The sequence below is a fragment of the Microcebus murinus genome, chromosome 5 (genome assembly GCF_040939455.1).
Source record: "Microcebus murinus isolate Inina chromosome 5, M.murinus_Inina_mat1.0, whole genome shotgun sequence".
NCBI lineage: Eukaryota > Metazoa > Chordata > Mammalia > Primates > Cheirogaleidae > Microcebus > Microcebus murinus.
In genome coordinates this window covers 92,425,621-92,438,280 of record NC_134108.1, presented here as the reverse complement: position 1 = coordinate 92,438,280, position 12,660 = coordinate 92,425,621, and the positions used below count along the sequence as shown (strand labels likewise).

Genomic DNA, 12,660 nt, shown 5'->3' with positions numbered 1-12,660 from the left:
CTAAAATTCTATGAGTGTCTCCTGTCTGCATTTGACCCTCTGTGACCGGGGTCAACTGAGCACACACTAGGGTCAAGGTATCAGTATCAGTGTCACCTCCTTTTTGATTGTCTCAATTATCCTTTGCATTTTTAAAGAAGTCATACCAATGGTCCTCTTTGAATCTTACTACAGTATATTGTCCTGGGGTGTAAAAACCTCTAGGTTACCAACAAAGGGACACTTTGAAAACTTGGTGTCAGAGACGCTTCCTTCAGTCAAAGCACTGTAAATGTGCCACCTGTCTTTTCCTGTGCATTTCTGCTCATGGAGTACCATTAAACAGCAGGTCTTGGCCGGGTGTGGTGGCTCACACCTGTGATCCTAGCACTCTGGGAGGCCAAGGTGGGAGGATCCATTGAGCTCAGGAGTTCGAGACCAGCCTGAGCAAGAGCGAGACCCTGTCTCTACTAAAAAAATAGAAAGAAATTGGCTGGACAACTAAAAAATATATATGTGTGTGTGTGTGTGTGTGTGTGTGTGTGTGTGTGTGTGTGTGTGTGTGTGTGTGTGTATAAATTAGCCGGGCATGGTGGCACATGCCTGTAGTCCTAGCTACTCAGGAGGCTGAGGCAGGAGGATGGCTTGAGCCCAGGAGTTGAGGTTGCTGTGAGCTAGGCTGATGCCACGGCACTTGCCCAGGCAACAGAGTGAGACTCTGTCTCGAAAAACAAACAAACAAACAAACAAACAAACAAACAAACAAAAAAACCCCACCGGTTCTTCCAGCCAACACTCACATTTTCTGATTTCTTATATAGTATTGGAGCAGTGGGCATGAGGCAATTTTTAGTGACCTCTCTCTTTTATCCCCTCCTACTGTCAAAGAATGCACCTCTCCTGATGCCGCAGCGTGCGCGCAAAGCGACAGCTGAAGGGCAGGGTGAGGGAGGCAGCGCCTTGCTTCTCCCAGGTGAGCCGCTGACATCAGGGTTCCGGGTCTTGTTTGTCAGTCACAGGATTAGAATATAGACAGGGTTGGCTTGAAGACATGCATCAGCAAATCAATTCAAAATGGTAAATGAAGTCAGAATTTTTTCTGACCAAATGTGTGATTGGGCGAATCGATTTGACAGCTGCCATTGGCTCTCCGTCTTAGTCTGCTGGGACTGCCAAGACGAAGTCCCACAGACTGGGTGGCTTAAACACCAGAAACTTACTTCTCGGGTAGCTGGAGACTAGAAGTCCAAGATCAAGGTGTGAACAGCTTTAGTTTCTTCATTTTTTTTTTTTTTTTTGAGACAGAGTCTCGCTTTGTTGCCCAGGCTAGAGTGAGTGCCGTGGGGTCAGCCTAGCTCACAGCAACCTCAAACTCCTGGGCTCGAGTGATCCTTCTGCCTCAGCCTCCCGGGTAGCTGGGACTACAGGCATGCGCCACCATGCCCGGCTAATTTTTTATATATATATCAGTTGGCCAATTAATTTCTTTCTATTTATAGTAGAGACGGGGTCTTGCTCTTGCTCAGGCTGGTTTCGAACTCCTGACCTTGAGCAATCCGCCCGCCTCGGCCTCCCAAGAGCTAGGATTACAGGCGTGAGCCACAGCGCCCGGCCTAATTTTTTCTATATATATTAGTTGGCCAATTAATTTCTTTCTATTTATAGCAGAGACGGGGTCTCGCTCTTGCTCAGGCTGGTTTCGAACTCCTGACCTTGAGCAATCCGCCCGCCTCGGCCTCCCAGATTGCTAGGATTACAGGCGTGAGCCACCGCGCCCGGCCAGCTTTAGTTTCTTCTGAGTCTTCCTCTCTCCGTGGCTTGCAGAGAGCTGCCGTCTCACTGTGTCTTTCCTCCTGTGGCCTTTTCTCTATGTTCGTGTGTCCTAGTGTCTTTGTGTTTCCTCTTCTTGTGAGGACTCCAGTCAGACTGGATTAGGGACTCACCCTAATGGCCTCATTTTTAATTTAATCGCCCCTTTAAACGCCCTGTCTTCAAATACAGTCACATTCTGAGGTACTCAAGGGTACAGCTTCAACATATGAATTTGGGGGAACACAATTCAGTCCATTAACACTCTCCACACATTGAGTAAGCTAAATTAGCAGCTTTCTGAGATTTTTATGAAGATGACGTTGCCTCGTAATAATGTTTTGCAGTGAGCAGGTCTGTGCAAACATATCCCCAAGTCTGAGGAAGCCGAGAGGCTGAAGAAAGAGGGCTCACCTGTCCAGTTTCTCAGAAAGAAATATTTGATAGGGACTTAGGAACAGAAGCCAGGTCCCAGTGGCTGTGAGATGGTGGCCCACCTCGCCATTACCTCGCCAGGCCCGGGGCTTATCCGCCACAGGAAAGGAATGTGTAGCACAATTGAAGTTAATCCCTCAGAGAAAGGCAAGAATGCTGTGTGAATCTGCCTAAGGGCAGGATTTACAGTCAAGGTTGTTTTCACCAAAGGGCAGGATTTGGGGTAACAATAGACAAATATCTAACAGAAGATAAAGTAGAAATCTTAGAGGCGGTTCCTGGAACAGGGGTTAATCAGAAGTCAATGTGGCAGATGTTCGCATCCAAGATGGAGTTGCTTTAGCCTCCAAAGATAAGAAAATGATATTTTATAAAGATGTGTACTAGAAAAGGTATATTGAGTTATTTTTATTTTTCCAACCCCTTCTGAGTATATTGAGTTACACTAGGTGCTTCAAAGAGAAAGAATAGCAGGTACAGTTGTCATTCAGTAGGTATTGGTCAGGCTGATTTTTTTTTCTACTTGTTTTGTCAGTTGCTGTTAAGAATTATTTTCCATAAAGCCAACATGTCCAGTAAAAAAAAAAAAAAAAAAAGAATTATTTTCCAATTATTATTGTGGATGTGTCTGCTGCTCCCTTTATTTTTTTTATTATTTTTTTTTTGAGACAGAGTCTCACTTTGTTGCCCAGGCTAGAGTGAGTGCCGTGGCGTCAGCCTAGCTCACAGCAACCTCAGACTCCTGGGCTCAAGCGATCCTCCTGCCTCAGCCTCCCGAGTAGCTGGGACTACAGGCATGCGCCACCATGCCTGGCTAATTTTTTCTATATATATTAGTTGGCCAATTAATTTCTTTCTGTTTATAGTAGAGACGGGGTCTTGCTCTTGCTCAGGCTGGTTTTGAACACCTGACCTTGAGCAATCTGCCCGCCTCGGCCTCCCAGAGTGCTAGGATTACAGGTGTGAGCCACCAGGCCGGCCTGCTGCTCCCTTTAGTTTTGTCACTTTTTACTTCATACATTTTGAAGCTCTGATATTATGGTCATACACATTTAGGATTAGGTCCTCCTGATTGATTCTTTTATCATTATGTAATGCCCCTTTGCCTTGAAGTCTATTTTGACTGGTATTAGTGTAGCAACACCAACTTTGTTACATTTACTGTTTGCATCTTTTTCCTTCACCATACTTAAATTGCATCTCTTATGGACAGCATATGGTTCAGTCTTGCTTTTTAAATTTAATCTGACAATCTGCCTTTTAATTGGATTGTATAGTCCATTGACATTCTATATATTAATAGCTGTCGATATAGTTAAGTTTTACCAATTTGTATTTATTTTCTATTTGTCATATGTGTTCTCTGTTACTCCTATCTTGCTTTCTTTTTGTTTAAATATTTCAACATTCTTTCTTATTTTTTCTGTTGATTTTATAACAGTCTTTTTAAAATTAACATTGTAATATTTCATGTAAAAATGTAAGAAATTTACCAAAGTATAAATCATTTTACTTTATTCTTTGTTCTTTGTTCTTTATTCTTTGTTGTCATATAATTTACTTCCATGGACTTTATAAACCCCATGCTACAATGTGACTACTTTTGCTTTAGACAGTTGTCTTTTAAAGACATTAAAAGAAAAAATGATAGTCTTTTTAATATGTCCATATATTTACCATTTTTTTTATGCTCTTCATTTTTTCTTGTAAATCTGAGATTTTATTTGGTTTAATTTTTCTCTTAGCCTGAGGAATTGCTTTAGCATTTCTTATAGTGCAGGTCTGCTGATGACAAATTCTTTCAACTTTCATTTGTTTGCAAATATCTTTATTCTCTTTTTTCAGTGATAATTTATCTGAATATAGAATTTTGGGTTGGTAGTTTTATTTTCTTGCAGCACTTTAAAGGTTCATTTTCTGACTCTTTGTCACCATTGTTTTTGCTGAGAAGTCACTTTCAGTTTGTATTATAGTTCACCTGAATGTAACACATCTTTTCCTTTGTCTTTCTCATTTCCTTTTGGTTACTCCTGTTACACAGGTTAGAGCATTTGGTTTTGTTGTATATTTCCCCAAGACTCTATTCGTTAACTTTTTTTCTCTTGTCCTTCAGATTGGATAATGTCTTAGTTTGTTCAGCCTGCTATATTATAACAAAATACCTTACACTAGGCAATTTATAAACAATGAAAATGTATTGCTTAGAGTTCTGGAGGCTGGGAAGTCCAAGATCAAGGCACTAGCAGATTTTGGGTCTGGTGAGGGCCCCATTCCTATATGCAGTGTCTTCCAGCAGCATCCTCAAGCCTTATTTATCTATCTATCTATCTATCTATCTATCTATCTATCTATCTATCTATCTATCTATTTATTTATTTTTTGGAGACAGGGTCTCACTATATGGCCCAGGCTGCAGTGCAGTGGCACAATCATAGCTCACTGCAGCTTTGAACTCCTGTGCCCAACTGATCCTCCTGCCTCAGCCTCCCGAGTAGCTGGGACTACAGGTGCATGCCACCGTGGCTGGCTAATTTTTAAATTTTTTGTAGAGAGGAGGTCTCACTCTGTTTCCCAGGTTGGTCTCAAACTCCTGGGCTCTAATGATCCTCCTGCCTCAGCCTCCAAAGTGCTGGGATTACAGGTGTGAACTACTGCATGCAGCCTTAAACCTCTTTATAAGGGCACTAATGTCCTTCATCTCATCTCATGATCTGATCACCTCCTATAGGTTCTACCTCTTATTACCATCACATTGGGGATTAGATTTCAACACATAAATTTTGGAGGGACGCAAACATTTCAGACCATGGCAGATGATTTCTTTTCATTTGTCTTGAAGCTCACTAACTTTTGAATATCTAGTCAATATTTTATTTCAGGTACTGTGACTTTTCCATTTGGTTATTTTTTATAATTACCATTCATATGCTGAGATTTCCTCTCTGTTTAGTATATTTATCTTTTCTAAATCCTTAAACATATTTATAATGGTAATTTTTATGTTCTTATCTGCAATTCTAGCATTTAGGTCCCATTGGGGTCTATAAATAAAGCTTCATGGGAACACAAGTATGCTCATTTATATGTTATCTGTGGTTGCTTTCATGCTACTCAATGAGAAAATTGAGTAGTTGTGAAAGAGACCCTATTAGCTGCAAGACTAAAATATTTACTATCATCTGGCCTTGTAAGAAAAATTTTGCCAACCTCTTCTCTAAAGAATGCCCATACCCATGGGCATAATCCTTCTTCCTACCCTGTGGTCTTCCTACAGTCTCCAGAAGTACACAAAGTGTCCAGCTAGTTCTCCCAGCACTGAGCTGGGCTCACACCACTCAGCTAGTCAACTCTGCAGCAGTTTCTTCCTGCTGGACCTTGCAGAGTTTGGCCCCATATGTGTGCAGCTCTTCCCTCAACCAAGGATCTTTAGGGTACTGCCACTCGGACTTCTAGGAACTCATCTTTGCAGCTCCCTCCTCTCTAATACCAACCCTGCCAATTCCAGGCGTTCAGCAGGATGGATGGAACTCCCATCTGTGCCTCTTTAGCTCAGGGGGACTTCTGCGTTCAGTTTGGGCTCTACTTCTTCACCCCTATTGTTTGCAAGGTTTCTTCCAAAAAGCAGAGGAGACTATGCTGCTCACATCATGGGCTTCCCTTCTCTCGGGGAGCTTGGTCCTGTACTGCCTAATGTCTAATGTCCGAAAACAGTTGCCTCATTTATTTTGTCCTTCAGAAAACCCGAATTGCAGTAAGGAACAGCAAAATCATAGATGAAAAGGTACAAAGACTTCAGTTAAATCTACCTAACGTATATCTTTTCTTCTTCGCCAACTGGACTATTCCTTTGTCCATATACCTTAATTTTGTTTTTGAAAAAAAAAAATTATGACTACCATGCTCTTTTTTTTTTTTTATTTTTTTTTTAAGAACGCTTCACGAATTTGCGTGTCATCCTTGCGCAGGGGCCATGCTAATCTTCTCTGTATCGTTCCAATTTTAGTATATGTGCTGCCGAAGCGAGCACTACCATGCTCTTTTATAGTCACAGGAAATGTTCACACCCATTACAACATTATGTGTTTATATTGTCATTTTAAAACTACCTCTACTAGAAAATAACTCAAAGCTAATAGCACTATTTTCTTACACTAAAAAAATATTTTTAGATTTAGAAAAAAGTGATCTCAAGACTCTCTTTAGATATCATATACATTTAGTTCTTATTTTATTGCTACACCCCTCTTGTCAGCTGACAGGTGGAATGTTTGTTAAGGGTTCCTACATTTAAACTTTTGGGAATTGGAGGCAGGATATGTTTACAGAGGGCAATGTATACTATGTTGAAATAGATCAAAGTCCCAACTTTTATGGCTAACTTACTCTGGCACAAAGAAGCTCTGAATTAGCAGATTAATTTGGGCTGTTTTCTCAGAAACTTAGTTATGTTACATTTGATCTCAATTTTAGAACTTAGGTTATCACACCAGGAAATCTGGTTGATTTTAAATTACTAAACACCTCTTGGATGTCAAATCTATATAATTTGAAATGTTACAATAAGTGCCCATAGGCACAGTGATAAATTTCTCTCAAATGTTTCAAAGCTATTCTTCAAATGTCAGTGATTGCAACCCAAAATAATAAGTCTGTATGAGTACTCAATTACACATTTAAATTGTAATTAGAAGGTTGACACTGATGAACTTAATTGTCCTAAACATTCCCAGAACAGAAAACACTAGTTTGTACATATTCTCTAGTCTCGATAGAATAACATCATAGCTTTGATTATCTTAAACATTTTTATGACGGATTCTGAATCCTCTTGGAATTGAAAGGTGCTTATACACAAAGGAATGAATTTCTTCATCTCACACAATTTGGGAGTTACTGTCTCAGCTTGCCTAAGGTGGCATGATGACTGGCAATTTCGGTCAGGAGACTTCCTTTATTCTTATTGATGACTTTGATGGGACATGCTAAACCTGATTGTTGCAGCTTTGTCCATGATTTTCAGAGTTGGGCAATCCGCCCCACAAACTTCTAATTCTCTACACAGGGAAGTGGGTTACCCGTCTCTCCTTGACTCTTAGGGTTTATAAATAAATGCCTTTTACAAGTAACTCTGAAGAACTTCAAATTTTATGGAAACTTATAAAGCTATTATGCATATTAAAATGGTATCCAGTTAAATTTTGGAAATCTCTCCTGCTATGTAGACTACTTGGTCATAACTTCCCAAGTCACATTTCTGATAGGCCTGTCAGGGATTGCTAATTTGTGCTGCACTAGATGACCTGCAAGAGCCTTTGTAAACACAGATACAATGCTATGATTCTCATGGATCAATTTTATTTATTTATTGGAACCAGGCATACAGAAATTCCTCATTTTGTCTATGTAACAGGTGTTTTTCAAGAAAATCTGGCCATTCAAATTTTTCCCCTTTTTAGTTTACAGCCCTGGATCATTGTGTTCAATAATTTCTTTCTTCCTTCTTCCCTCTACCACCCTCAATCCTCCTATCTCTCTCTTCTTCCTTCTATTACACACAATAAATGAGTGTCTACTGTATGCTGGGCATGGTTCTAGAAAGATAGACACAGAGATTCAATAAATATGTACACAGTAATAATGTTTTAAAAGTTTCAAAAATGGATGTATAATTTTCATATTGTAAAATGCACAAATGTTAAGTATAAGCTCAATGAGTAACTTGAGTTTTGTTTGTTTGTTTTTGTTTTTTTGAGACAGGGTCTTGCTCTGTTGCCCAAGCTGAAGTACAGTGGCGTGATCTTATCTCATCGCAGCCTCAAACTCCTGGGTTCAAGCAATTCTCCTGCCTCAGCCTCCTGAGTAACCAGGACCACAGGTGCATGCCACCACACCTGGATAATTAAAAAAAAAACCTTTTATTTGATACAGACAGTGTATTGCCATGTTGCTCAGACTAACTTGAAGGAGCTTAAGCTTAAACTCAAACAATAACTTACCAGTTATCAGTTAAGAGCTAGGAAGTTTATCCAAGAATAACTGAGATTGTACCAAGGAGCACAAAATCCCAAATAAAATAAATAGGCTTTGGCTTGAATTGTCAGTTTGACATAATTACTCAGATATTTTCAAGTTGTTGGTTTGGGGCAGGGTCAACAAACTATGGCCTGTGTGATCAGGAGCTAATAGTGGTTTTTGCATTTTTTAAGGGTTCAAGAAAAAACAGAAGAAGAAAAAGGAGAAGGAGAAGAAAGGACAGAGACTATATGTGGACATCAAATCTTAAAATATTTACTATCTGGTTTCTTACAGAAAAAGTTTGCTGACCTTGAAGCTACAAAGGAAAAGTCAGCTGGAAGTCAAGGACAATGGTTCCTTTTCCTTGCATACTATTAGGTTACTCAGTATGAAATGTCTGATTTCCTTAAGTACTAAGTTTGATAGTTGATATCTCTGACATTTCACTTTGACACTTCTTGTTTTATTTTTATTGTGAAGGTATGTCGTCAGTCTTTCAAATTCATGTTTTGGCTTGTGATTATCTTCCAAATTTTTTTAGAGCAATTTTTGTGAGACCATTGGTAAGTCAAAAACTCATGCTATTTTTGACTACAAGTTTTGTGGTGGAGCCAGGGCAGCACCGACAGCCCGAAATATCAACAAAGTGTTTCTGAAGGATGTGGCTAATGAACGCACAGTATGTCAAGGGTTTGAGAAGTTCCATTCTACTGATTTTAATCTTGGGTGACGCTAGACCAAAGTGGATAATGATGAACTGAAAGCTGTAGTGGAAGTGAATCCATCTCAACCTATGCATTAATTAGCAGCAAGGTTTGACGTTATAATTCCAACAACATTGGACCATTTGAAACAAATTGCCAAAGTAAAGAAGCTGGATAGATGGATATTACATGAATTAAATGAGTGTCAGAAGAGACATAGTCTCAAAGCTTGCCTTTCTTTGCTGTCACAACATAAAGGCAAACCATTACACCATATTGTTATTTGTGATGAAAAATGGGTTCTTTTTGACAATTGCAGCTGCTGGGCACAATGGTTGCTTAAAGATGAGGTGCTGAAACACAGTCCCAAACTGAATATTCATCAAAACAAAGCTAATGGTGTCTGTTTGGTGGTCCAGCGCCGGTATTATCCACTATTGCTTCATGAAACCTGGTCAATGGATTATAGCAGATGTCTACTGCAACCAATTTGATAAAATGATGAGGATGCTTGCGATTAAGCAGCCAAGACTGGTCAATAGAGACAGGCCAATACTCTTGCAAGACAACGCTTGACCACATGTCGCACAAACAACCCTGCTCAAGCTACAGAAGCTGCACATGGAAACTCTCTGTCATTCACCGTATTCACTAGACCTTGCACCAACTGACTACCACTTCTTCCAGGCTTTGAACCACTTCTTGCAAGAAAAAATATTCAATTCTCAACAAGCTGTGAAAAATGCCTTTTGCGATTTCATTGCCACTTGCTTGGTAAGCTTCTTTGTTACTGGCATAAACAAGCTACTGTTAAGATGGCAAAACCGTGTCAATAGTTTAGGCACATACTTTGATTAATGGTACTGCTTCTTGTTTGAGATATAATTAACTACACTTTTGAGTCGAAACCAGACATTTCATATTTAATGACCTAGTGAAATTAAATACAAGGAATAGTTTGCTGAAACACTCCGCCAGAACCACTAAGTGAGGGCAATCCAATGTTGTTGACTTCAATTTTGATATGAACTGGATTTTTTAGAAATGTGGGAAGAGTTATGGCTATGTTTAATTGTTTCCATGGCTATCAGTATATATTTCGAAGACTTTCCCGTAGATATTGTCATCATATAGTGGCTGGGACCTTTGGAACAGATAAGGGAAGGGGAGAAAGCAGCGAATGGATGTGTGGGATTATGATTCAGCAATTTCCAATCATACACTCTATTCTTCCTTCTCTCTCTAAATAGTCCACATACCTTTTCCTCAAATTGATTTCAGCTTGGAATGTGATTCAGCACTCAATAGCCTACTCCCCAGGGGGAAATTCTGCTTCAAATCAGGCCACCTGGGCTAGCATTTGGTCTGATGACTGGATAGGAGGCAGCATGGGAGTTTCTAGGTAGTTTTTTTTTTTTTTTTTTTTTAAGGTGAAATGCTTCATGAATTTGCATGGCATCCTTGTGCAGGGGCCATGCTAATCTCTGTATCGTTCCAATTTTAGTATATGTGTTTCTGAAGCGAGCACTCTAGGTAGTTTTATGTGGGATTTGTTGCCGTGTGGTTTGGGCTGGTCTGTGTTGTTGGATAGACTGTGGTCATTGGCACGGGCTGGGTGGCTAGAAATAACTAGGAGAGTATTTGAGTCATAATAAAATGGATGGATCTTAGGAGAAAGTGTGTCTTGGAAAGGGAACTAGAGTGTAATTCAGGAAATTTGGACAACAGCCAAGGTATACAAACTGAACAAAGATGGCTGGGGTTATAGACAAATTGCCATTTGTTGGGCTCAGGCTCAGCTGGGCCACATTGCACAGCAGGCTTGGGGCAGGAAGAATAACTATGGACTCTGGTCACTTATAATGGCCTTCACTTGGTTGTTGAGACAGAGCTTGCCCATTGGAGGCTGATTGGCAATAGCTGAGTGTGACCCAGTTACTCATTGTACATCCTAGGATATAAATGCCTACCCCTGCATAGATTTGGGTCTATTTAGGGACTACAGAATAAATCTAGCCTCACAATCCTCTGAAATGTTAGTATGATATTTTTATTTGGCCAGTTTTAACTGAGCATTTTTTCGTGTCAGGCACTATGCTGGGGGCTGGATGTACAATAGCCAATGAAGTACCCACAGTGGCAGTCCTCACTGGGCTTCCAGTAGAGTGTGGTGGATACACCACATAGAGACAGGGGCTGGTGGTGCTGCTAAACATCCTACATTGCAGGACAGCCCCCATGGCAAAGAATTTGGGGGCCCCAAATGGGAGGGGTACCCAGATTGAGAAACAGAATTTGGGAGGATCAGCATTTAGGAAGCCCCTCTCCTGCCAGGTGGGCTAGCATCTGTCACAGTCCTGAACTGGGAAGAATGGCAGCGTGGCTGGGGGCTAGTGAATGAGGTGGGGCTGAGAAGGACCTGGTCATGCATCAAGGGCAATGTTGTCCATCATAATGAGCATTTAGATTTTGTTGCAAATCCTCAATGAGTTTGCTCATTCATCCGTTTCAAATTTAGTGATATGATCAAGTTCCTATTTTCCAGTAATTTCAGGACAGTTTAACTCCACATAAGAGGAAATCTTGGCCAGGCATGGTGGCTCCTGCCTGTAATCCTAGCAATCTGGGAGGCCAAGGCGGGTGGATTGTTGGAGCTCAGGAGTTCGAGACCAGCCTGAGTAAGAGCGAGACCCCGTCTCTACTAAAAATAGGAAAAATTAGCCGGGCATGGTGGCGCATGCCTGTAGACCCAGCTACTGGGCAAGGCTGAGGCAGAAGAATCACATGAGCCCAGGAGTTTGTGGTTGCTGTCAGCGAGGCTGATGCCACAGCACTCTAGCTAGGACAACAGAGTGAGACTCTATCTCAAAAAAAAAAAAAAAAGAAAGAAAGAAAAGGAGGAAGTCTTGGGTGAAGCATTGTAATAAGACTTTCCTTATCTGCTTTTATGACTGTAGCAGGAAAGCACTTAGTACATACAGTTTTAAACATAAATTAACCAGCTTAAATACTGTCTACCAACTTTCTTGAATCTTTATGACTCTCAATCAAACACTGCACTTAATTTGCCACTCTGATCTCTCTCACATGCGCCACAAGTATCTTGCTGGGTTGACTCTGTATCCTATACACAGGGTCAGACTGAGTCATTTTAATGGTCTATATGGTCAATTATTTTGTTAGGGACCGACCTTCCACAGCCCCACCGGACAGAAAAGCAGAGACATTGAGGATGCAATCACGCAAGAGGAGGTTTATTTTCTGGCTAGCCAGGGTCCAAGCCCCAGAGAGCCAACGCAGTGGCCACTCTCGCAGGCAAGGACCCCGACCGGAACAACGGCATGCCTTTTATCCCCATGGTGCACAAGCTGCGCACAAGCCGACTACGCTTGGATTATGCGTTGACCTTTAAAATGATTGGTTGCCCACTATTGCCTTTTGAAATAATTGGCGGGTTGGTTGCCCTCTATTGCCTGATGGGCCAGTCGCCCGTGCTTCAATGACCTCATCCCATAATTCCCCATACAGCGGTGCAGCAAGCAAGCAATGACCAGAAGCAAAAGTTTGCCGTTAGCTCATGGCCCCACCCAAGTAAATTCCTGACAATTGGAAGAATTTTTCTGCCCTTCCTCTGTCCTACAAATGCCTCTGCCCTACAATTTATAATTAATTATTTACATTTATTTAATTTAACAATTGGTTAACACGTCATAAATAA

The 12,660-nt window shown here is 40.8% G+C and overlaps 2 non-coding genes across 2 annotated transcripts; both read right to left on the bottom strand.

Moving 5' to 3' along the window:
* Positions 1–6,143: 6,143 nt before the first annotated feature.
* On the bottom strand, positions 6,144–6,250 carry LOC142871195 (U6 spliceosomal RNA). The gene has a single exon (XR_012919459.1). It is a non-coding gene; the product is annotated as a U6 spliceosomal RNA (small nuclear RNA).
* A 4,116-nt stretch (positions 6,251–10,366) lies between these two features.
* LOC142871213 (U6 spliceosomal RNA) lies at positions 10,367–10,470 on the bottom strand. The gene has a single exon (XR_012919476.1). It is a non-coding gene; the product is annotated as a U6 spliceosomal RNA (small nuclear RNA).
* Between the last annotated feature and the right edge of the window lie 2,190 nt (positions 10,471–12,660).